This window comes from Saccostrea echinata, unplaced genomic scaffold, assembly GCF_033153115.1.
Source record: "Saccostrea echinata isolate AGI-Se365-2 ecotype Australia unplaced genomic scaffold, CSIRO_AGI_Sech_v1 ptg000029l, whole genome shotgun sequence".
NCBI classification, from domain to species: domain Eukaryota; kingdom Metazoa; phylum Mollusca; class Bivalvia; order Ostreida; family Ostreidae; genus Saccostrea; species Saccostrea echinata.
Window position 1 is genome coordinate 25,114,923 of NW_026889778.1, and position 26,574 is coordinate 25,141,496.

The following is a 26,574-nucleotide window of genomic DNA, read 5'->3' on the forward strand; positions in this document are numbered from 1 at the left end:
CCCAATAAGGAAATATTGAATATTTTCTATATAAATTTATTAGAATTAAAAAATAGTTAAACAATTATAAATTTATCTTAATGTGGGCAAATATAAACACAGTGACATGAAGAAGTTTTTGATGAGTATTTAACTTAAGGAAACTTTACCCAATGAAAGTATACCCAAGAAAAGTGATAGGGACCCAAAAGCACCGGGTATAAAATGGCCTCAGACTTCCCAAACCTTAAATCGATAGCACAGTATGTAATAATAAGATAATACATATCCACAGCATAATCACTCTGAAAACTGCAGCTCCTTGCTTAGTACTGGGATTGTATTAAATAACAAAAGTCTGGTGGAGATGCAGTCACAAAGTTTTGATTAGCAAATAGGGCGGGAGGGCAGGGAAATCCTTAGAATTAACGCAATTGAGAATGTATACCCGTCTCGTATTATTCGTATACTTAAGATTCGCCCCTCTTCTTGAATGATAATTAGTGCTGCGCTTATCACGTGATTTCGCTGAGGGTAAATACATATCCTCAGCATAATCACTCTGAATACTGCAGCTCCTTGCTTAGTACTGGGATTGTATTAAGTAACACAAGTCGAGTCCCTTGCAACAAATTGTTTATTGTTCACAAAACAATAACCGTATACCTCTTCTTCCCTACACTCTTAAAAAGAAGAACACAAAAGTGATCTGATTCGATATATAGGATCACAGAATAGGTCGTAGTTGTGAAAACTCACAGTTGTCACTGAAAGTAGTTTCCGCCTTGTGGATCCTGGACGCTTCCGCTAAAGTAGAAGCCGTTTCAGTAGCATCTCTTATTCTCGTTGCCCTGCTATAGTAGTCTGCTGTTTTTGAGTCAGACCATCCGACATGAGACTTTAATTGTTGACAATCAGCATCTGATAATGCTAGTGTCACTGCACATCCTGCTCGTAGACTGTGCGGAGTTTCTCCTTCATCTAAGCCAAAATTCTAAGGTAAGTTTTAAGCCTTTCATAGATGGATGAGTAAGAAAGAGGTGTATTCACCACAATGCCATTTTCTGTGACAGTCCGGAACAGGTAACCAGTTTCCAAATCAATTCCTAAAGATCTCGATCCTGAAAGGTAGCTTTCTAAACTAGCAATTGGGCACGTTAGACTGTCTGAAAATCTCTTTATCACAAAAGTGTTTGTCTTCCCATCACCTCCCCTTAATGCTTTCCCTAAAGTATACCTTATCATAAATCTCGAATTATCGGATAAAGATTTTACATCTTGAGTCAGAAAATTCGACATATCGGAGGCTCTATCACCCGGAAAAAATTGTAGCTTGAACATCGCTTGGTGTCTAAGCAGGGTATATTTTTTTCCCGGAGAGTTAACAGACAATCAAATGAGTCGAGGCGATTCTGTAAGCCGCAATAGAAATTAATTTCCGAATAAACATAGGTTTGGCTTGCTTGGGTAGAACTCTGGCCTTTGCTTTCTCTTCTTTCACAATTTTCAAGTGCTGTTTTATAAGCATTGAACATGCCGCATTGCCTTCCTGAGTCGCTTCGTCCCATGATGCACTTTTACCCTCGGACGTTATAATATTTTTCAAATTTGTAATCAGGCCTGCAAGAGTATTCGATGATAAGCCTTTTCTACAAGCGCATGGCTGTTCTCCGATGTTACCTATGAATTTGCAGTCAAATGAATGTACTTGCGTTTTACATGATACGTCGCACCACACAAGGAAACGACGCAAATCTGTTGGGGTCACGTTCCGAATTTTAGGTCGATGTGGAAGTTTAGAAAGAAATAATTCTAATTTCTCACGCAGTCTTGTACATTTCTTATACGCGGTAGAGTTCATCATTTTCTGATTCAGTTCATTTATCCTTTCATCGATGAAAGTCAAGTCGATAATATCAATGCCTCCAGCATTCTGTAAAGAAAAATTTTTCAGTGTTTAGTCAAATGATAAACGGTATGCCACTAGTTTCCATTTTAATCCATTATTGTCCACAATATATCCTTTCTTACTCGGGAAGCATAGGATGCCCCGCTCACCCTTTTCACCAATAGTTAATGAGCTCACACAATTTTGGTTCAGAAACCGTTGCCAAACGGGAATAGGGCTAAATATTGGTGCAATAAATCTACATTTCTTAACCTTTTGCTCATGTAAGTGTTTCAAAACAGGGAATATCAATGCAAATGGGGGAAAGACATATGGGTTACGTTCCAGAGATAGATCTTGAGCAAAGACATTTACTCCCGATGACGACGGTGTTTTGTATTTAGAAAAGTCTTTTAAGGGAACACCCTCAATAGAATGATGCACATTGGACTCGGAAGGCATCAGATCAACGGAATGAGGACCAAAAATGCTCTCCACCTTGTGTGAAGGAGGACCACTTAGAGTTGTTTCCATCATGTCAACATCCCTGGACGGTTGATCAGCCGGATTTATCACAGATGGTATATACTGCATTTGCAAATCGATATTCTTTCCAAATACTAGTTGAAAAATTTGTTTCATAATTTTATTCAAATGCCTGTCTTTACCTCCTTGATTTTGCCACGCAAACTTGACCGCTTGGTTGTCAGTAAGGAGATCCACACGATGGTCCCGAATTTCCGCTCCGAGAGACAGTAATGCTTTCAAAACCGCTTCTTCTTCCTTAAGATGGATGGGCCTAGTGTCATCCTTGCGCCAATAATCACCAAACGAGGTTCCTTTGTTTTCTCCCGACAACAGGGATACGCCATAACGGTAGGAGGAAGCATCTGTAGCAAGGTGAAGTTGATAGTGACACTCTGGTCTTAATGCTTTCACTTAAAGTGACACTCTGGTCTTTTACGTGACCCTGCCACTTGTCAAGAAATCTCCAATGTTCTATTTCCTCACGCAGTTCTTGTGAAATTTAGATAAATTTACTATTTTTTTTTTTTTTTTTTTTGGCAAAGGGAAATTGCTCTATTTATTTCGCGAGTATACATTCATTATATACATTCATACATGCATTAAAATGCATTTCCCTGCAAATCTCTGGAGTGTGGTTAGATCAGTTATTTGTAAGAGGAGAATACTTTCTCCTAAAATTTTGAATTTTTCTTTCTTCTCCGTTGGCAAGATATATGCTTGTCTCGCTGAATCAATAACAAACCCCAAATATTTGACGCTAGTTGACGGGTTTAGCTGGCACTTTTTTAGTGCCAGAGTATATCCGAGTCTTGTAAGGATCTGAAGAATGATGTAGACTTGTTCATGGGGCCTCTGGCCTTGTCTTGAACACGATAAGAAGGCAAAGAAATAACAAGACGGTCGTCAATATATTGAATGTTATCAATGCTCAAACGCCTAAGATATGTTGTGATTTGCATTCCAATTGTCTGATAAATAAATGGAGATGTCTTCCACCCAAAGGGAAGGGTAGTATATGTAAACAACCATCCTCCAAACTGTAATCCAAAAAAAAGTCTGAGATGCGTAAGCTAGAGAAACATGATCATATCCTGATTTTTCCTCACAACATATCATGTTAGCATTTAAACCAACCACGCGATGAACATCTTTAAGAGTTTCCAGCTTGAGGGGTGTGTCTTTCATCCACAGATTAAGATAACGTTCGTCATGACAAAGGCGGGGTTTTGTACATGTAGGTTCTACAAGGAGGGGCATAATAACCTGCGGCATTTCATATTCTCCGAGTTTCTCTAACAAGCACAGTGAACCATTTCTTAATCTCTCTTGATAAAATCAATAAAGTTTTTACACGCATGGGCATTAATAAAATGTCGCTTAATTAGGAAACCTGAATCATACGCATATCCCTTAAAATTCCCTTTAAAATGTTGGAAAAAATCGCTGACGTCGATTTTATTTCGAATCCAATTTTCTATATGTAATTTGTCATTTGTATCATTTGCTTCTAAAATTGTCTGCCAATTATCAAGATAATTATGTAACTGACCAGCTACAAATTACTCGAGATCTCGTATAGGTAGTTGTGAGTTCAAGTGAACGGGGCATCCAACACGAGCTACATCTTCTGCGGAAGGAAAAACTGTGTCTTGAGGCATGTTTCCCACAGAAGTTATCCATACGGGATCATGCCGTACCTGTCTTACTATCGCTGCTGCGTCAAATTCAATAGTCTGTTCCCATGCAGGCAGCTGTCCAGTCGACCTTAATTCAACCATTACATTCTGAAAGTAGGTACGACACAGAATTCAGCATGAACCATTAGGACAAGTTCGGAGGAAACAAGGCCCCGGCCAAGTCACAGTCCGCGTGATTCACTCACTAGAGAATTAGTGTCTCCGGATTGATCATAGGAACCTTCCAAATAATGATATACATGTTTATCAGGTAGCCAGTCTTTATTTTCCTTTATTTGGATTCCATCATTTATGTAGTTTATTGAAACAAAAGTTAATACACATAAACACTATACTAATCCAGTACAAGTTCAAGCAAAGTAAAACCATACTTAATTTGGCCTAACTAAGTCAAAAACAGATAGCTGATATTAAAAGTCACTTGCTACCGAACTGTAAGCTCTGCCAAACTTCTTGTAAATAAGTACTTAACATGTTTTCTGAAATAAATTGAATAAGTTTCGCTCATTTACCAAGTGTTGTTAAGCAACTCATGTTTAATTCAACGGAATTGTACACTTTATTTCTGTTGTTTCATAGCTTTCAGTTTTGCGCAGTCCTTTATCAGGTGCCCCATTCCATCACAGAACAGACACGGTCCAAGCTGTCTGGGTGAGGTAATAGTAGATTGCTGTCTCCGCCCATTGGATGGTCTATTCTGGCGCATTCCATTGTAGGCGTAGAGGTAATCGTATGTTGGGTAAAAGAACGGCAAAGGATTCGGTTGATACTGATATACATTTGCTAAGGGGGACTGCCATTCCTGCTTCGTTTTATTCTGCTGGGTTTCGTCGTTCTCCTGTTCTTTCTCTTTCATGCATTTCGACAGGGCCTTAGTTATAATATCAGACGCTTTACCACCTAATACGGTTACACAGTGACATGATATTAATTTTTCCTTGGTTTCTTGTCGCCTGTCTTGCCAGTTCCTCAAACGTAACTGCATCCTCGTGATTCAAGGATTTAGCTTTTGCAGCTAATTCTTCTAAAATAAGAAGCAGAAGAGCTTCGCTTGGTTTGTTCTGCGAAGCAATGAGGCGTACATTTTGTTTTAGGCCTTGCAGATCCTCCTCTATGTCATTGGTTTTCTTCTTTTTCTTTGGTTTTATCCCTTCCTCTGCTTCCTCTTCGTCTTCGACATTTTCATCCTGAAGGAAAACCCCATATGTTATAATGTATATCTTCTATATATATATATATATATATATATATATATATATATATATATATATATATATATATATATATAAGGTGGACTTTGGCATAAAGTAGACCGCACTTATTTTGAGGCATTAAGTAGACATTTTTCATTTCTTTTATTTGAGACATTCTGATTCACACTTTCACCCAAATTTATTCTAATAGGCTTCAATAATGAAAATTTTACCCCCTCAGCCCTAAATGTTGCTTCCTGAAAAATATACGACATTACTGGTCTCCTTAATATTTTGTAAATACATTGGAGGTTTAAGGTAGACATGTATATATTTTATGAGGATCCCGAAGGGTTAAAGTAGACCAAGTATATATAATGCATAAAGGAGACCAGAATATATATATATACGTGATTATGTAGACCATTTTCTTTTTTCTAATTATTTAAATAAAAAACTACACATGCATAAATGTACTTCTCATACCAGTATTTATTGGTCAATTTGCATTTATCTTAAGTAAAATATTAGGCACTTTAAAACCCAGTATGATGATTCCTTATTTTAACTAGAAGGAACTAATAGGGTGATGTCTATTCGTAGACAAATTTTCATGTCCTGAATCTTATGGAAATATAGTAAATGACCGATAGTAATTGTTAAGAAAATATTTCATCCACCACCAAAGAAACACATTGATTTAAAACGTCGTAGTCACATGATGACTTATGGTATAGAATCATCATCTAAGCCACAATCACCTGTACATGCTAGATATGACCTCTTGAAACTATAACCTTGTACTTTTCTAAAAAAAAAAATTGTATTTTAGAATTTTATATATCCAATTTATGTCATATACTCTGAGCATAATGAACCCTAGGATAATATAATCTTTGGAAGTTATTTTATAGTGGTCAAAAATTGAACTTGATGCAGGGTTGTTATACATCCCCAAGTCACAATTATCCCTTTGCCTTGATTTACATCTAGTATAACAATAATGTGATTGCCCGCTTGGCGCAGTGGTCAGAGCATTTGCTCTAGAGTAGTGGAGTTAGGACTTGTTCCTTAAGTCATAGGTACAAATCCCACTGAAGGACATGGAAACCGGTTCTTCCAATGAAACCAAATTCCCTTGTTGCAGTATATGCTGGGACAAGAAAAGACCTCTCACTGCTCAAAAGTACAGGTCTATATTTGCAGCCCTCAACCAGCAAGTTGTGGTGTCTCAATACTAGTGAAAAATTCTTAAAGGATGTATAACAAACAAATAAACAAACAGAATTATGTGTTTATCTGAATATTTATTACATTTCTAAACCCTATGGCCTTGACCTGTATTAACCTGTGTTAGGATCATACTCTGAGGTTACAAACAATTATTGGTAAGTATTTAATACTTTGATATACAGTGACTATGACCTTGTGCAAAAGACCATTACTACTGGGTCTAGAATATTTCTGGCCCCAAGCTACCTTTGTTTCAAAAGATGTCTACTCACAGAAGATACGTAGACTTCACAATTCCAGTAACTTCATTTGTTGTTGTATAAAAATGTCAATATTTCCCCATGCAAAAAAAAGTTTGTAAAACAACCCCTTTTCTTCTCATGTCTAAGATCTCTATCCTAAATACACATTTGTCACAGTCACTGTCTACTGAATTCATAAATCTAAAGGTAGTTCATACAGTCTTATTTTAATTCATATTCTTGTGTCTTTAACATCATTACACATATAATTTTTCCATGTTTGAATAGACAATAAAAATTGGAAACAATAAATACAATGAATTAGATTTGTTATAACTGTAACAAATAATGCAAATATGTGCAAGTCATGTAAAATTTCATTTTATTTGTAAATGTGTATTACATTGGTGACATTTGTATACTGTTCAATATATGCATAAGGACTTCTATTATTATCAATCTTCACAACATTAGTTTTGTATAAAGTAATAAATAACTAGTATTTTGTACACAAAAATAACATCAATAAAAATAACAATCTTTTACATATCTATAAATATACATAAGAGGAATAAAACACTATTTTGAAATAATCATTACATTTTCATTTCTTGTCAATTAAAAAAAATAAATAGCATTATTAAACTATTACAAGATGTTTTAAACCACAAATTTGTGTTCTAAAAATGCATTAGATACAAAGTGAGATGCATTGATTAACTGTTCATTGTAAGTTGAAATGAAGTTATTACTTATAAAAATACTTTGCATTAAAAAGCAAATCTTTACATAGTTTATTTGATGAGAATATTCCCTCCAACAATAAACTGGCAAGCTGTAATACAGACTCTGAAATACCTATACCACCTATTTCAAATAGTACAGTTTGCATTTCATCCATGAGATTATTGACCTTGAAAAATTATAATTGTTTTCTTCTCTTTGAAACGAACATGTGTGCTATGAAAGGGATATATTAAATAATGTTATTACAAGACATACAAGTTATTCTTATCTGGAAAAAAAATAGTGACCTTCTCATGTCAATTAAGAGAACCATTTCACACAATATGTGCTAGAATCTCATCTACAAGGTGTTGGCAGACAGGCTACCATACTAATACATCCCTATAAATGAGTTGCAAATATAAAAGAAGTACCTGAAAGTCATTCAGAAAATTTTTTAAAAAGCTGGCTTAAAGATGCTACATTTGTCAGCTGAAATGCATCTTTCACAATACATTCCTAGCATATAATTTTGTGCATATTATATGGTATAATGTTTTTGTTGTTGTTTACAGAGCAAAAATAAAAAGTATATCCATGGACAAATGTAAAAGAGGGCAAAACTAGAAATATGTCCATAGGACATGAATGCCCCGCTGAGGGTATATTAATTTTTATTTGCTTGTTTATTGTTTAACATCCCTCTCGAGAATTTTTCACTCATATGGAGACGCCACCACTTGCCGGTGGAGAGCTGCAAATTTTGACCTATACTCGGCACTAAGGGCCATTAAGCAGTGAGGGATCTTTTTATGCCAGCACCTACTGTGACATGGGACCTCGGTTTATAAGGTCTCCACGTCCCACAGTGGGATTCGAACCAGCGACATAAGGATCAACTCCATACTCCGCAACTCTAGAGCTTTAACCACTGCACCATGTGGGCATATTAGTAATGCAACATAAAAATATTTTTAGTGTATGAAATTTGATGAGAATATCTTAAAATAGTTTCTTTAACATTGAAATCGAAAAAGTTGGATATAGATGATAAATTCCCACCAAATTCTGTTAAGTGCATAAGCTCACATAAAATTATATTTAATGGTTTCTTTAAAACTAAGCAAAATGCAAATTTAAGAAAAGTGAGGTCCAGGTCACAGGAAAGTTCAAGGTCATACATTTTTGATGCAGTTGAATAGTTCTCACTAATACACATAAGCAAAATAAGTTTGATAAAAATATTTTGAATGGAAACCGTTAATTTAACACTGAGCTAATCACCATTTCAAAAAAAATGAAGTCAAGGTCAAATGAAATGTCAAGGTCAAAAATGTTGATACAGTCAAATACCTTACATCAGTCTGTATCAGAATATGAAGTTTGACACTAATTTAGAAAAAGTGAGGTGAAGGTCAAAGGAAAAATCAAGATCAAAAAATGTTGATGCAGTTGAATAGCTCTCATCAGTATGTATCAGCAAATGAAGTTTGATTACGCTATCCTGAATGGTTTCTTTAAAACTGAGCTAAACACTTATCTAAGATAAGTACGGTCAAGGTCAAAGGAAAGGTCAAGGTTAAAAAATGTTGATTCAGTATGTATCAGCATATGAAGTTTGATTACACTATCTTGAATGGTTTCTTTAAAACTGAGCTAAACACTAATTTAAGAAAAGTGAGGTCAAAGTTAAAGGAAAGGTCAAGGTACGTTGATGAAATTGAATACCTCTTATCAATATGTATCAGCATATTAAGATTGATAAAAATATCTTGAATAGTTTCTTTGAAACTTAGTTTTGAACTGAGCTAAAAGCAAAGCGGAATGGAAGGACAGACAGAAGGTTGAAAGGACGGAAGACGGACATGACAAACTCTATATGCCCCAGCCATATTCATGGCAGGGCAGAAAAATTTCTAGTGTACTGAAATTCAAAACAGCAGTAATTGATAATTTTTTTTTTAATATAAATTCTATATCAAAAAACATATACAAACTTTTTTGATAATTTATTCTATTCAAAGCAATAAGAAATGCATCTGTCTGCACTGCTTAAAATTGATAAGAAGGTTATGACATAACTAAAATAATGACCATGTCCACATTAAATTTAAAATATAATGAGTGACAATTCACTTCACCTTTTCTTTGGCTTTCATTCCATTGACTTTTCTTTCTTTAAAAAATTGTGCTTGTGTACTACTCCATCTCTAAAAAATAACATACAAATGAAAGTTTATGGCACTCAATGAACTCTCTCATCCCTTCCTTTACTGTTCAAGAAAAAAAAATGCATACATGTACCACAAGCATACTTTAAACATGTAACTAGACTTTATATTTTCATACATAATGTCACCAACTTTATAAAGAATTGTGAATGCATTTTAAAGGTGAGCACATGTGAATTGAATTAAAAGTACCAGTATTTTGCAATACGTATGTAGTATTGCGAGTATCTCGCAATTATCTAACTTACAACCGCTCTTTAATTAGCATGGGAGTCGAGGAAGCTCTAAATCTCACAAGATTTCTGGGGCATAACATTACAGTGGTGACAATGGAATGATTCAAACAATCATTATGCCGAAACTACAATGTATTGCCAAGAGTTGAACTCCAAATAGTAGATTTGTCAAGTAAGGAAAGTTTAGAGTATTTTATCAACTTTCAAAAGTAACGATTTTCATTTAGAATTTAATAAGAAAAGTCCACTTAGTAAAAAGTATCGTAAAAAATGCAACATACAGGATTAGCTCCTCTCAAAAATTTATTAGGCTGGTTCAGCACATGTTTAGCAAGATATTTCTCTAGGATTTCTTTCTTATCAGTCCTTATAAATTCCACAATGATCGATCATGCATTGCATTCAATAGTACACTGCCCCCATCCAACAGACGTTTCCTACCTCCGTGAAAGAGTCCATTCAAATTATGATTTCAGCAGTGCAACCTCTACCTCAAAAACATCCGAGGTGGGATCAGGTGCCTTAGAGGAGTGAGTATCCACTGCCGACTGTCACTCTCACTGCCAGACTCCAGATGATTCTTCATTAAACCTTGGCTGTAACTGTAGGTAACTTGATATGTGTCTCCACCTATCATTGGTGATACAACTGCCTGTTTACTGCTTAGAGAAAAGTAACACTTAGAAAAGGATAATAAACAAGAATCTGATATACCATGAAAATCCTTAATAGTAGTAAGGAAACACTTAAAACATTACTTTCCAAGAAACATGCATTTAATATTACATGTACATAATCAATTTATAAAATTTTAATTAGGGATGGAAATAAATAATATCCAAACATGAAACAGATGTGTCAGACTCTGTGGTATCTTTTATTTCAAGCTCACTGGGGTATAATATATATAGTTGACATATGAATGGAAATAACTATTGTTAATTGATAATATATCATCGATATATCTCACTGTCGAGTTCAAGACCACAGTAAGTGTTTTCTTCTTCTCATGTGTAAGATTTTGAATAAATTCTGCTTCTTATGAATATAAAAAGAGCCTGCTAGCCTAACAACAGGTTGCAATTAGTACCCATGGGAATTCTGACAGATTATTGGAAGACCTGGTCTCCAAAAACTACATATATATTGTCAATCAGAGACTCAAGCATCCAAAAACCTGTATTACTAAAGTATAGCTCAATATGATCACCAAAATCATCATTTCTTGACATAATATGCACGTATAATCTTTCTTTAATATTAATTACATTTTAAAAGGCCCTAATTAAGCCATCATTTTGACATTTATTTAATCATGATTGTGTATACTTTATCAACAATCTCTGCCACTTTCATGCGGATATGGCTTCTTTTTGTGTTTCTCTTGTTGAAGAGCTACAATCTCCAAACTTGTGTATTGAGTATAATAACTTTCATCCTTCTCATATTGGCCTAGGTGAAAACAGATAATACTACAGGTCACTTACTCAGAAGGATTACTTGATTTTGTTGATCATGTTGATTGATGGTAGTCTGCACAGTAGCGCTAGCAGTTTCTTTTTTACCATTTCACTGTGAAAAAAAAATGTGGAACTTATTAAATATTAAAAATATTTACCACTACATAAGCATTGGTGATATGGTCATTGCAGCTCTTTTTTGTAACAAATCAATTAAACACTGCACCTTTATATAGTATAAATTATATTGCATGTACTTTCGATCAATCTACTTAAAAAACATCAGATTAATTACCAATAGGTTCTTGAATTTTTAGTTTCTGTTGCATTGGGCTGAAATTACGAGAAAAACTTTATTTTGAACAAGCATTTATATGTACAGTATTGTACTTGAATACTTAAATACCTACTATAATTAAGATTAAACAAGCATTTTGAGAGTATTGCATTAGCAATACTAGTCCCCTACTGGCAAGTGTAATCTGGTTCCCACTAAAAATTGAATTGCCACAATTCCATTAAAAATCATTGATTCAGAAGCATAACAAAATGCAAACTTGAACTGTAACTCATCAAGATACACTTACATACCAAAACTCAGCTCAATATCTGCAAGGGTTTAGAAAAAAGTGCGGAAAACAAATGGGACAGACTGAAAGAGGGACAGACAGACAGATGGACAGACTCAGAGGAAACCTATAATTCCCTCTGGTTTCACCGGTAGGGGACTAATAAAAAAGTGGGAAAAAGCCACCCTGTTAAGCCCTACTTTCGTCTCCCATGGTGAGCAGTGGAAAAAGGTCTTATGCTTGGAAATGTTGTACATGTACTTTGTATCAATCTGTACATGCATAATCCATTGGCTAATGAAAGAGGCAATGTATTCGTAATGTAAACTTTTAAATGTAGTGGTAATGTGTACATTTTTTGCAGCAGTAATGAGTATGTAGCGGTAAATAATTACCATTTTGAAAATGTAGCGGTAATGATATTCACCTGGATAAAGAAATGGTCTATCTATTCCAATCACATTTTTGACAAGATAGGGCACTTCTTATTTGCTGTACATATAATTGTTTTCATTTTCACACTGCTTTTTGGGAAGATTGGGAAAATAAAGACCTTTTAGGAAATTTTGGAATAACCATTATACGTACTTTAAAATCATATATATTGGGTTTCCGGTCTTCGTTATCAACTAAATTTGTTTTATAAAACAGAGGAATATGAATAGCAAGTTAAGTTATTACCGGTATATATCCAGCTATATTTTCGTTAATTTTTGGGAGAAATTACTATTGGGGAAAATTAACACATTTATTGGGAAAAAAGGCACCTTTTTTTGAATTGGGAGTGGGGCCCTTGAACGGCCCCAATTATAGACAATTGAGAGCCCTGTTTCATATTTGAGAGGTCGATTTATAACCTTCGTTCTTCATCTTTTTAAGCTTTGGGTGTGTGTTGATTACAACACATATGTCAAGTGACTTATCTTTAAGTTATTGTCAAAGAAATTTCAAGTCTGTTAAAATCTTAATGTTTAAATAACTTCTGCCCTGTACGAAATAAGATTTTGTAGCAAATAATCTTTACAACAGAGCTGCAATTTTCCCCAAGTTATCAGGCTGAAAAAGGGGGTGCATATTTAAACCAATGCATATTATATTCGGCAAGATATGGTAACTGCTTGATTGTCACATTTCAGTTTGAAACATGTTACAAGTTTTATTTCAAAAAATGAAAATATTATTGAAAAAGTAAATACAAATACTCATTGACAAAAACTATCTACTAGGGATGGCAATTTCTAACCGGTTAACTGATTACTCGGTTGGAACGATGGCAATCGATTAGAAAATCTGCAATCGATTAGTTGTAAAAATATTATAATATATGTAAAACTGAAGGCAATGTACTAAAATTCATTTTCAAAATAGAAATTCCTACCTAAACATTTAATTTAGCGTTTTCATTTATTTATTTAGGCTGATTGGGAGGTCATTATGGCTCTCCAGATTAAAATTGCGGGGTAATTGGTCAGTCTGAGATATGTTAATTACTGTTAAAACATCATGTCGTTACCCAGACTGTCCTCTAATTCTTTAATGATAATAATCACCGTTGAGCACCATGAATTGGTGTGTGTGTATCTTTTGCAGTTATCTATCACACTAGATTATAATACAAACATTGTAAATTAAGGGGATGAAGGACACATGGTCACATGACTCTTTTTATCTACGTCATAATCTCCGTTTATATAAGTCCAAAACGTGTAAAGCATCAGTTCTTGTATAATTTTTTGACATTTTTTTTTTAACTTAAATTGCCATCTTATATAAAAAAGTAAAAAGTTTTAACATTCATGTAAACATTAACAAATTATGAAAAAGATTGATCCACTCTTCTGTTTCCCTAAACCGCGCGTCCAACAAGTCGGTGACGTCATACATGATCTATTAGTACAGCAAGATCATACTCGGTGAATACAGGGGCGGTATTATTATGTAAAATCAGGTCATAATCAGTATGTGATGAAATATTTTGAGAAACGGGGAACATAAAAATTATGATTGCATGGCTGATGACAGAAATCTTATGTAGGCATATCTTATTTTGCTTATTTAGCTTACGTGTGATGTCATAGTTGGTTTTTCCCGTACTCAAGAAATGTAAAATGACACGTTTTTGTCATGCTTATGTCCTCTGTAATGATGTCCTGTGCAATATTGAGGTCAGCTTCACCATTCAAAATTTTTACAGTTAACCAATAATTTGAAGGACTTGCATTTCAACATAAATTTAAAAATATTGAATGATAGAATTTTTTGTAAATTACGTTTTTTTTGTTGCTTAAGTTGTCTCAAAAAGTACGTAATTTTCCCTATCCAGATGCGGTGTGACAGGATAAAATTGCTTTTTCGAATTTTAAACCTATTCATACTCTGAAATATTTTAAGAGATACATGTCCACTTGCATATTTTTTATATATGCTTAAAAAATCCCATTGTGGACAGAGTATTGGGCCCGGAAACATGAAGAATTAAAACTCCACTTAGATACTGCAGGGCATAGTATTTGTCAATCAATATCTCTAAAATAAGGTCAGAAACCTACTGATATAACTGCTTTAAGATATGTGGGACATACTAAATTAGAAATATACAAAATATGAAAAAAATTGAATGACAAGTATTTTTTCAGCTCAAGGTCCTTCTTCCCCTTAAGTGATACAATTTAGACTTAGTTTTGATTATGGTGATAATGAAGAATGAACTTGTGTGACATCCGCTCATGAAAATTATCCACGATATCTCAGGCATGGTTCATGGTTTTCTGAATTTTTTCTTGTCTATTGAAAAAAAATATGCGCATAGTTTTATGATCAAGAAAGACAAATAGAATGATTTTGACCTCTAACAACTTTTTTAAAGACTTCTTGTGCATAGGAATAGAGGTACTTGAAAAAAGTCAAGAAAATGACATTGTGTAGTTTGATACGATTAACCGGTTAATTGGTCGGAACATTTTGCGGTTAACCGATTTGCAATTCTGTATTCGATTGCCATCCCTACTACAGTGGCTGCAACGTTATTGTTGACAAAAGAATCATGTAGAATCGTTCGTGTAACATGCGTGATCGTTCGTGTAAAGTGCGAGATCGTGCGTGTATCAGACTCAATCGTTTGCGGTTTTAATCGTGCGTGATTGTGCATTAAGAAATGTGTAAATTTTGTTTTGTAAGTTTTTATTGGAATGTTTTTGTTATACAAGCATTTCACTTGTCTGTTTTTTTTTTTTTTTTTATTCCAAATTAAAAAGAAATGAAGCACGATTTACATAACTGAAAACAGAATGAACTAATTATCGCTTGGAAATAAACAATATAGTAAGTCGTACAATATTGTGTTCTCATCAAATAGCATGATTTTTTTTCTGATAAACCGTACTTAGATTTTTGATTTTTTCTCTGATGTTAATTATATTTATTGCTAATTATGGTCAAGATATTTTTAAAATCAATAGATCAAAAATAAACATTTTTACAAATAAATAATTCTCAATGCTTACATAAGTATTTAGTCGGTGAATGTACATTTACACGACATGATTCTCGGGGTTTCGTTTATCAGTGTTATCTCTGGAGGTTACTTTTGATTATTTTTTTTAATTTCTGCAAATAAATGATTTGTAAAATAATTGTTGATTTTAGAGATTCACAAATTGAAATGTGGATATAACTTATAATTTAATTCATTTTCATGCCATTTTTTTCAAACTTATCCCTTTCTGCATATTATGAAATCCAATTCAATCAAAACTCACGGTCCACCTACATGTACATCTTCTGATAGAACAAAAAAAAAATCAGTTTTCTAAAGTCAGAGAATTACATAAATAATTTTTTGTAATCTAAAATAATTCATAAATCTTGCATGTATTTAGTTCCAGAAATATCCATTTCTATTTTTTTTTTTCATTTTTCAAAGTCGATGAAATAAAATCAATCATTATTTGAAATCTAAAATAAGTATTAAGCCTTATTTCTTTTTGAAAATATCCATTCCTAAAGAATTTGAACTATTTTGCGTGAAGAATCGTGCGTTTCCGTTAGCAATCGTGTAAGATCGTGTAACGTGTAGAATCGTGTGTGTGAAGGATCGTTCGTGTAACAGATTTTATCGTGTGTGAATCGTGCGGAATCGTTCGTCTAACGTGATCGTTCGTGTAAGTTGTCAACAATAACGTTGCAGCTATTGTATCTACTAAGTGGTTAGTATGTAAATTGTAACTGGTTACAAAACTGGTTATGAAAATTTTAACTGGTTATGATCTTTCTTAATAGTTAATAAACCAGTTAATCATTGCCATCCTTATTCTAAAGATACTTTGTGACAAGTTTGGTTTAAACTTGTCCAGTAGTTCTTGAGAAGAAGTTGAAAAATGTGAAAAGTTTATGCATGACCCAAGCCCTTGCTTATGCAAAAAACATCCAAAAACAGATAGAAATATGTTACCATGGTTACCTAGGTAATTCAGTTAACTTATATCAAACCACACATTGTCATATAAATAAGACTAAGTGCTTTTCAAGGGTCCAGATCAGCATTCAGTCAGTATCAAAGTATCATGGTCTTTAGAGTTTTGTATATGCCTTTTATCTTCAATGGTAACCTGTACTTATACATGTACCTAAATATGGCCATTGAGGAGACCACTTATAATTAGGCATAAAGTAGACCAGTGAGAAAAATTGAGTAAATTGAATTAACCCTTGATATCAAGTATATACAGTATATAAATATACCATTCTAATGATCTTATTCATTATATGCATCAATACCCTGTATTATTTTATACTGCATATCAAATTAAAACTTATTTATTGTGTCACAACTGAAGTGTTGCTGGACTGAAAGACATAAAGATGGACAATATGTGAATCCTATAGAGCTTTATCATTTCATGCAGGCCCTAATTAACATTCAATCAGTGATAAAGTACCTTGCACTTAGATTTTTATATTTACCTTTCTCTGCTATAGCAACCTGTACTTATACATATGTTATACTTAAATATGGCCATTGAGGAGACCACTTATAATTGGGCATAAAGTAGACCACTGAGAAAAATTGTTGATATCAAGTATATACAGTATATAAATACACCATTCTAATGATCTCATTTACTGTATGCATCAATACCCTGTATAGTATTACATTGCATAAACTAAAACTTGTTTATTGTGTCACAACTGAAGTGTTAATTGCTGGCTGAAAGACATAAAGATGGACAATGTGAATCCTATATAGCTTTAACATTTCATGCAGGCCCTAATTAACATTCAATCAGTGATAAAGTACCTTGCACTTTAGATTTTTTATATTTACCTTTTGTCTGCTATAGCAACCTAGTTCTTATACTTAAATATGGCAATTATGGAAACTGCTGATAATTGGGCATAAAGTAAACCACATAGAAAAAATTAATATACTTAATGGGAAAATTTTACTGTACTCACTGTTAATAGCAAGTGCATTTATATGCATGTATTATAGATATATACAGTGGTGCCTTGTTTATCCGGACGCCTCTTTGGCTTAAGTTTGTTAAAAATAATATTGATTAATTTTGAACTGTTTCTTATTTGGGCTAGTAATTTTTTCCTAATCAGTAGCCCCTGGACTAGTGGGATTTCCAGGAAAATTTCAACCCCTGAAGATAAGTATGAAAAAGTCATTTCTTGAAAAATTACCGTCCGGATAAACGAGTCATTTTTCAATGAACTATTACGTTTTGTAGTAGAAATCGACCGTTCGGATGTGGAACACGAATTTCTGGATTAATGAGACAGAATGACATGGAAAAAATCTATTCCCAAAAAATAGCATCTGGAAGGTGAAGTGTTCGGATAAACATGGCGCCACTGTATATACCATAAATGACTATGACCTACGGTACATATAGTCAGAGAAAAACAATCAATTAAAGCTGAACACATCTCATAAATAGGCATACACCATATTCGATTATATATCATCTACTATATCAGCACCAGGGTATACTCTTCGCATTTGTTACACCTGACTGCTTTATTGTCACAGGTATCAGAGTGGAATGGTGACACATGCTCAGCTGGTTATCTTGCATTGCCTTTGTTTATTTATTTTATTGCAGTTACGTGTACTTGTGTATGTTTGTATACTGCACTGACCTGTGCGACTGTTGTAAGTTTCATTGGCATCTTTCTCTCCTGCCGTGAAAGAAGTACACAGTAATTTTTTGTCGCTACCCAGAGCTATGTAGCATACGTCAGTCTGTCTATACAGACAGGTGACAACAGATTACACTGAACAGTGACTAAGTGAGTGGTCTATATAGGGGCCCTACAATATAGCGTGAATAAAGGAATATGGCAGAAAAATTCCTTTTACACAGTGTGTTCAGATTTAAAATCACTAACTTTAAAGCAAACTAATGGATTACATACCTTTTCCCATAATTCACTTCAAATTCCTACTCATCATGTACGGCTACTTCAGAATCTCACATGTATACATTCTTTGACTTTTCTATAGGAACATTATTTCCTACAATGTACAATCACATTTTAAAACATTCAAATATTACTTCCAATTGGACATACAGGTAAACTTTGTTATCTCGACATCGACGGGACCATCGGAAAATGTCGAGATATCCGAGGTGTCGAGATATCAGAGTTGAGACTTGATGTCCAAGATTTCATTGCATAGCAAAACAGCCAAGTTTATCATATGTACATGACTTTAATATAGACTGTAGCTCAACATATTTCAGAATTCCCTCTATTTTTATTAAAAATCTAAGAAGTTATTTTAAAAATCTTGTTTATGAAACGTGATCTTTATCGAAATCTTTCTAAATTCACAAAATTTCAGCACAAAGTTACAGCATTGAGCTGCATTCGCGTGTAAGTTGCCTTTTCGTCAGAACAGGATACGAAATGCACTCTATAAACTTCGAACCGTATAAAGTCAACATCCAATATACGGTAAAAAAAAATTAAATGCGGATTATTTTTTTTCTTATTCTATTCTGGAAAAATATACATTAAAATTAATTTTTTTAAAGAGATTTGTGTATCTAAACTAACGTAGTGATGTTACAGATGCACGAATTACAGCTGATTCGGTCAATCGTGTCGTTAATATGATTGTTTCCTGTTGAATACATTTTAACTACAAATATCATTAAAACACTTTTTTAATTCCTTAGTTTGAAATTTTCAGTGTGTTTTTTATTCATTGTAATTTAGTTATCTTTTTCAAATTTAAAAGTTATGTTATGTTTCGATATAAATAACATTCTGTACATTTACGCAGAATCGTGTAGATTTAGTAATGATATTACCCAAGCTCAATTAACTTCTCAAAGACGCCGAAGGGGCTTTGGATTCACCTACAAACACAGTCAATAAAATTAATTAGGCAGCGTGCAGTCAAAACATGGGTGTGAAAGGTGTGAAACTTTTACGACGTCGGGATACCCAGAGTCGTCCGTGCGTGACGAGCGACCCTATCTGACAAACAGTTAGGTTCAGTAGAGCAGAAAATTGCCGATGTCGACATTTGCTCTTGGGACTGTAAATATACGTCGAGATAACCCGGGTTGTCGACATTAACGAGGTTGACATATCAGAGTTTTTGCAAATCATTTATATAGTAAATACTGCCGGGACCGCGGAAGGATGTCGACATATCCCAGGTTGTCGACATATGCGATGTCGAGATACCAAAGTTTACCTGTAATTGGTAGTTCACAAGCTAGAAAGCTCACTCAGTAGTTGGATTGTTTAATTGTATGTCGTTTTATATCCTGTTTAAGAATTTTTCACTAAATAGAGACGTCACCATATAATGGTCAATAATCTTTTCAACAGTTTTTTTCTAAAGAGATTTCAGGCTGTCTTTGCTGCAATTGTCAGTCTACATTACCACCCATTGTGGTATACTGATCCCGATTTGTTTTCAAAGGATTTAAGTTTTAGTTTGTGTGTGATAACTGGATATCAAAAAGTTTCAAAGTAGAGTGTCATCAGCTCATCAATGCTAATTACCAAAACACTACTTCTAGAAAATCAAAACATTTAAGTTAAATTAACCATTCAAAATATTTTTTGAAAAGTAAAACAAAGGTCAAAGTCAAGTGAACTATAATGCTTGTATTTTTCATTATAATTTATGATTAATTGTGCACATGCTATTAATAGCATAGACTTACCTCTTTTAAATTATCAAAAATATGCTGAATATTGGCACTTTAAACTTTTTTATAAGTAGGTCAAAGGTAAGTTCAAGGGTCACAAGATTGGCAACCATGGTTTTTAAAAAAAGTCAGAGTGCCACGCAAAATATTAACCAAATATCAAAAACAATTAAACCTCTTACAATTCTTGAGATATAAGGTGTGACAGATGGACAGACAGACAGATGCCAGGTAAATTGATCCCTAGGTGTTGCACTGCTGTGCAGTCGACTCACAAAAAATGTTCTTCAGACTTATTTATCATTGGAATGACTAGTAAACACCAAACTGAACTTAACCTGCTTAAGTGAGCCAGTAGTGCCCAGTACAGAGCAACAAGTGCTGTGAACAGCGAGTGAAGTGTGACCGATTGATTGAGTGTTGTTTTATGTCCCATTCGAGAATTATTTCACTCATAAAGAGTGAAGGGTTAAATAATTACAATAAAATGTAAGAAGGCAAGTCTGCCTCACCATAACCTGGTTCTTTGTGGCCCTATTTTTAACCTTCATACCCATCTCCACTGGGAATTCATTTCCTCCTCCCCCAACAATCACGTCATGACTCCATAAGCAGCCAAAGGCTGTAATGGGCAACTAGTTCATTAACAGCTAGGGCTATCAGGAATTCAAAGTCACTGAAGTTCTTTTGGTTTTTATGATACTATCAAACTATCAGTCTATCACTGAGTATCTGCATGCTTTAAAAGTTAGTATTTACCCCTGATTTGCTTTAATTAAAGCTTTTGTGTCTATTTTCTGCTAACAATTTATTTACAGTTTATAACTAATAAAGCAGCAAATATACCTTACCCCATGTTGCAGATTCTCTTCATCCAAGTAATTGATGTACATTGTACTTAATCTCTTCATCTGTTCATCTGGATCCTTTCACTGCATTCAGACAGTACCAGTAACTGTTATATATGGATATATTTCCTTGTCAAAGCTGTCACTTTTTAGGCACAATTGCTAAGTTTGCATCTTTATCAGCATTATTTATTAATGAAATGACAAATTCCATCAGACACACCTGCAAAAATGAAAACAAAAATCTATTAATTTACATATAATCATGTCCATATTCTCTTGACTTCATTATTATATAATTGAACTGTTTTATACTGCACTGCAAATATAAAGGGCTGGGATAATACACTTTCGTCTACTATTCTATATCTAATATACTATATTAGGTATCACAATATTTATGCTACAATACAGATCACAATATCTTTAATCGGTTATAATTTTTTCATTTTATATTAAAATGAGACAAAGTTTGACACCATGCATATCCAAAGTCTCTAAAAATTTACAATTTTAGTCATGTATATGTGTTATGCAAGGGTGTATCTGTCAGTATTTCCAAAATTTATCAAGCATGACATTTAAATTGATACAAATATTTTGATTCCAGCTTTTCTTTTTCATGAAGTTCGACTTAAATATTCTTTGATAATTTTTAAATCAAAATAAAATCAAAAACTTTTAATTTCTTCATTTTATTTGCTTGGAAAATAATTATTTTTTTCTTTTGTATTTGTACGAGTATTTAGTTGAAACTAGTTCTACATGTATATTAGCTAATCAGTGAAAATCTGTATGTTTGATTTACTTCAGTTTACATGCCTGTGTGTGCATTATATTACAAATCATGGGATCTGTGCTTGTAGGTGCACTCAATGTTTTAAAGTTATTCATAATTTGAGAATTATTGTCTCCTTTTTTTTATTGTCAGTATATTTAAACCAATATTTTTTGGTTTTACAAAATAATATGAATTTATATTTTCTTTTTTAAAAGAGATGATGCGAATTATAATTTCAATTTTAATTTTGTTTATATATTGTTGCTGTGATCTCAATAACCTAGATTAGAATGTTCTAATCATTAAAATGATATTGTCCTATGGACCTGGTTTAAAGATAGAATTCGTTCCGTGTATTGGCAATTTATCAAAATAAGCAAGTTCGATAACTCGAACTGACTGCATTTTCTATGAACAATCCAGAGAGTTCCGAATTCAACATGGCATGTAAAGGACAAGATAGGCTAAGACCCCTTTTTGGCCCCTGGTTTGGGGTGTTGTTTAGAATGATACAACAGTTTATCAATAGAAACCTGTTGTCACCCCTGCCAGAAAATGAGTATTGGTTCTAAGTTATGTGATACATACAGGTCACAGGAAGATCAGAAAATATGTCAATTTCCGAATTTTCTCATTTTATGCAAATTTTCATCGATTTTACAGCCCATTTTGTTTCAGAAAACATAGAGCACAAGCTTGCCTATCTACCAAATTTATATATTTCATATACTAGTATCAGATGCATCTTATGTATAAAAATCTCAGATAGGCAAGCTTGTGCTCTATGTTTCCCGAAGTGAAAAGTATCTCAAATTTGAGGATATTCCAATAGAATTGAGAAAATTCAGGAAATTGTCCTACTTCTGCACCCTCTTCTGGTCTCCGTGTAAGCTTTGAATCAAAATTAGTGCTGGTTTTAAAACAAGCATCATTTTTAGTTCTTAACTATGTTCTGATTTTTACATCAAATAAGGGGCCAAATTCAGCCGTTACCATACCTTGTCCTTTGAAGCGAGGAAAAATGGTTGAGAAAATGAGTTGAATTTTCTTATTTCTATGGATTATTTTTTTAGGTTAAAAGGCATATAAAATCTCAAAAAGGTTTGTTATGATTAATTTGATAGTTATTTTCAGTGCAATTTTTCTGGTATTCTTCAAAATCATTTCTGAGCAGATCCTTTCCAATATGCTACATTGCTAGTATATGGGACATTTTCTAATGTCCCAATAATTCTAATGCATCTGATACTAGTATATGTGGTGATCGAGGGCTTGTTCTGAGACAAAGTTAGATTGTTCTAACTAGAAATAACCCAACACATATATCTTGTAAGTCGAACACATGTATTTTGCAAATTCAATAAATAATTCCAAAAAAAAAGAAGAAATCTTGTAAAAAGGTATTCCATAGAGAAAATTACCCAGAAAACGTTGTAGCATAACAAACACTGACATATACTCGAACAAAACTTAAGTATGAAAAATAATCAGATAATGGGTCAAAATCACACCAGTGACCACCTATCCTAATCAACTGTTATCCACAAAAAAAATTATATACTTATATGTCAATCTACTTCCAAAATTACATGTTTTCCAAGATCTTACAAAATTATTTTTACAGTATGTCTCTTCAAATATTTGTTTTCCTGCTTAATAGTACTGATCATGCTGATCAGATGATAATGGGTGGGTGATATTAAGATATTATGTCCTCATAAACTTTTAGTCCCAGACCTATGAACCAGTGATTCATTTTGAAAATGGTTATCATGGGTCCAAAGGACCCCCCTTAATGACAACAATGAGTCCCATGACAAAATCAGAGCATCCAAATCCAAGGGTCATATATTAGATATTACCAGTCAGGGGTGAGACTGAAATCCGTCATTTTTAAAATGACGATTTTAAGCCATAAAATAAAATTTTTATTATGACTTAAACTCGTCATATTTAAGAAAATGACGAAAAAAGTCATAAAAATTTAGAGTGTTTATAGAATACCGAGTTACCTCTCTTTGAAAAATGTTAGATCCACCAACCGAAAAAAGGACAAAAAACATCGTAAACGAACTTCATTTCTCTAATACAGTTGACTACAATACTGGTTATGTTGACAGTATAAATTTCCCAAGCAAAAATAAGAGTGGAAGAGTTATTTGTCAATTTATTTGCATTAAATAGGAAAGAAGACGAAAATGACGATATTCCGTCTTTTTTCAAAATGGAGGGTCTGGTCGCACTGAAATATCTCGCTTGTTTTACGGGGCGCACTACTTTTTTATGGCTTTAACTTTTTGTCGAGACTTTTCTCTACAAGTACGTATTCTTCCAGACGGTGTACTATATGTTTTTATAGGGCTAAAAGCCATGTAAAAATGGCGAATTAGTTCTACCAAAATTCGACATTTTACCGCTAAATAATAACTTTCACCTTCCATGTTGATGTTCTAACGCACGTGGTCGGCAGTAATTAGTGACCCGGATGAAATGAAACTTGTGTAAACACTCTTCTTTCAGCGGTGAATTCAAATTTCGCTTTTATGTAACCAGGATAGAAGAATTAAGTTGAAAAAGAAAATATGACGATAGTAAGTCATATTGACAAAAATGACGAAAATACGTACTTAGTAAATATGACGATTATCCATCATTTTTCAAAAATGACGGATTTCAGTCTCACCCCTGACTGATTACAGAGGAAATTCTGGTGAAATATAAAAAGTTATTTCACGAAAGAGCAAATGCTTTATTGTTGCTGTGAGTAGTTTTATAATTTTACTATCAATTGTCCAAGTAAGACTACATGATTTTGTGTCATAAATATAATATATTGTCAACTGTGCACTTCGGTTCTATTTTTAGATCGTACATACGATCTCACACATTGTAATGTATCAGTCATAAAATGCACAGAAGCAGAATGAAGCAAAGAAATTTTAAGAAGAAATGAAAAAACAGTCAGAAATAAAAATGATTAAATTTTAAACTTCTTAGCTTGTAAGGAAAAAAAAAAACAAAAAAAATGATACAGGTTACATGTATAGCTTTTACAAAGGTAAAATATTCGCTTCAGAAATGTTCCACAGTATAGACATAATCAGTGATAATCGAACTATGTTATCTAACTTTCAAATATTTTCTGATAATTGCTGGTTAATTGGCTGCAATTGTGAAATCTGACCTGTTGTTGGCAACCTTATATATACCTGTTAAAATTGTTCATGCATATCGCTTAGTAGTACATGGATATGATGCAATCGGTCAAGTTTAAAATCAGATTATACCAAATAATACACGTTCTTCTATAAATTTATTGCGTCCATTGGGATGCACATTTACTAAAATAATGCGTCCTGAGCAAAATTTGTGCATAATTTACGCAGGATGCACACCAAAATGAATCATTGATGAACACCATATTTTTTTAGCGCAACATACAAAGAACTATGTAGCAACCTATGATCTACAGCACATGTAATTTTCATAATGCTAGCTCACATCATAAGGAATACATGTACATGTATGACTAGCTGCTTGCATGGCGCAGTGGTTTAAGTGTTTGCTTTAGAGTCACAGATAAAGGAGTTGATCCTAACATCACAGGTTCGAATCCCACTGCAGGATGTGGAGACCGGTGTTCAAATGAAACTGAGGTCCCATGTTGTAGTAGGTGCTGGCATGAACAAAATTACTCATTGCTCAAGGGTCCTGAGTACAGAGGTTCACAAGTGCTGGCTTTTCAATATGAGTGAAAAGTTATCGAAAGAAACATTATAGAAACAAATAAATATGACTATAAATAATTATCTTTTCTTACCATTATGGATGTTGTACATGTCCCTTTCGATAATGAAAAAAATCTTTTTCTGTCAACTTCTCATTTTCTCACGCGATTTTTCTTGCTAATCTTCTCTCCAACATACCGGAGAAGGTATTCTCGCATGTTATGTGATACCGAACACACTATAATAAAAATAAATGCATAAATGCAAACAAGTCAACAAAATCTAATTTATTCAGAGACTTGGTTTAAAATGTCTCAGACTGTCATAAATCTCACCCTAGGCAGTTAAAAATTTCCTCAGAAATCTTGTCAGAATTTTAAAAATATAATTTCAAAAAAAAAATTCATGGGAAAATATACGGCATATATATAGCCATTGTACAAAATGCAGGAATTAAACTTTCCTGGAAAGTTTAGAAATTGAAACTGTAAAAATATTATCATACCATCAAACGCCTGAAACGGTAAACCATGTCCATGCTGATCAAAAGACTCAACAATGTATTAACTAACCCGATCAAAATTAAACTGAACCCGACCGAAAGTTTCTAATCTACATATGTAGATATACAAGTAATATATGTAGACTCTGCATAACAATTTTATTAAAATAAAAAAAAATTATTGCTTGTTATATGGTTTTATAACTAAATTGAGAGTATAAGCAAGTTAATTTCTCCATGGCAACTGCATAAGATAAACAGTATTTTTTTTTCATTATATGTTAAAAAAAAAATGCTTAAATTGATCAGGATCTGTTTCATATGAATCAGGACTTGTTCAAGCTTGACAATGACAGCAAGCAATTTTTTTTAGGGTCTCTTTTATTATTTAATTTCAACTTCTTTCTGAAATTATGATCATCTTCTAATATTTCTTTTCAAAATGAAACACTCAATAGGTTTATAAATAAATGAAACATTAAAAAAAATCAATAAATACAGGCCCGTAAGAACTAAGAAGCAATTTCAGTTTGGGGGAGGGGGGACAGCCATG

The 26,574-nt window shown here is 33.4% G+C and overlaps 1 long non-coding RNA gene across 1 annotated transcript; it reads right to left on the bottom strand.

The window, feature by feature from the left end:
• Positions 1–9,453: 9,453 nt before the first annotated feature.
• LOC133194659 (uncharacterized) lies at positions 9,454–25,692 on the bottom strand. The gene is made up of 5 exons (XR_009722154.1): positions 25,612–25,692; positions 21,014–21,233; positions 18,406–18,505; positions 11,441–11,525; positions 9,454–9,696 (listed from the first exon to the last, which is right to left on the bottom strand). It is a non-coding gene; the product is annotated as an uncharacterized LOC133194659 (long non-coding RNA).
• Between the last annotated feature and the right edge of the window lie 882 nt (positions 25,693–26,574).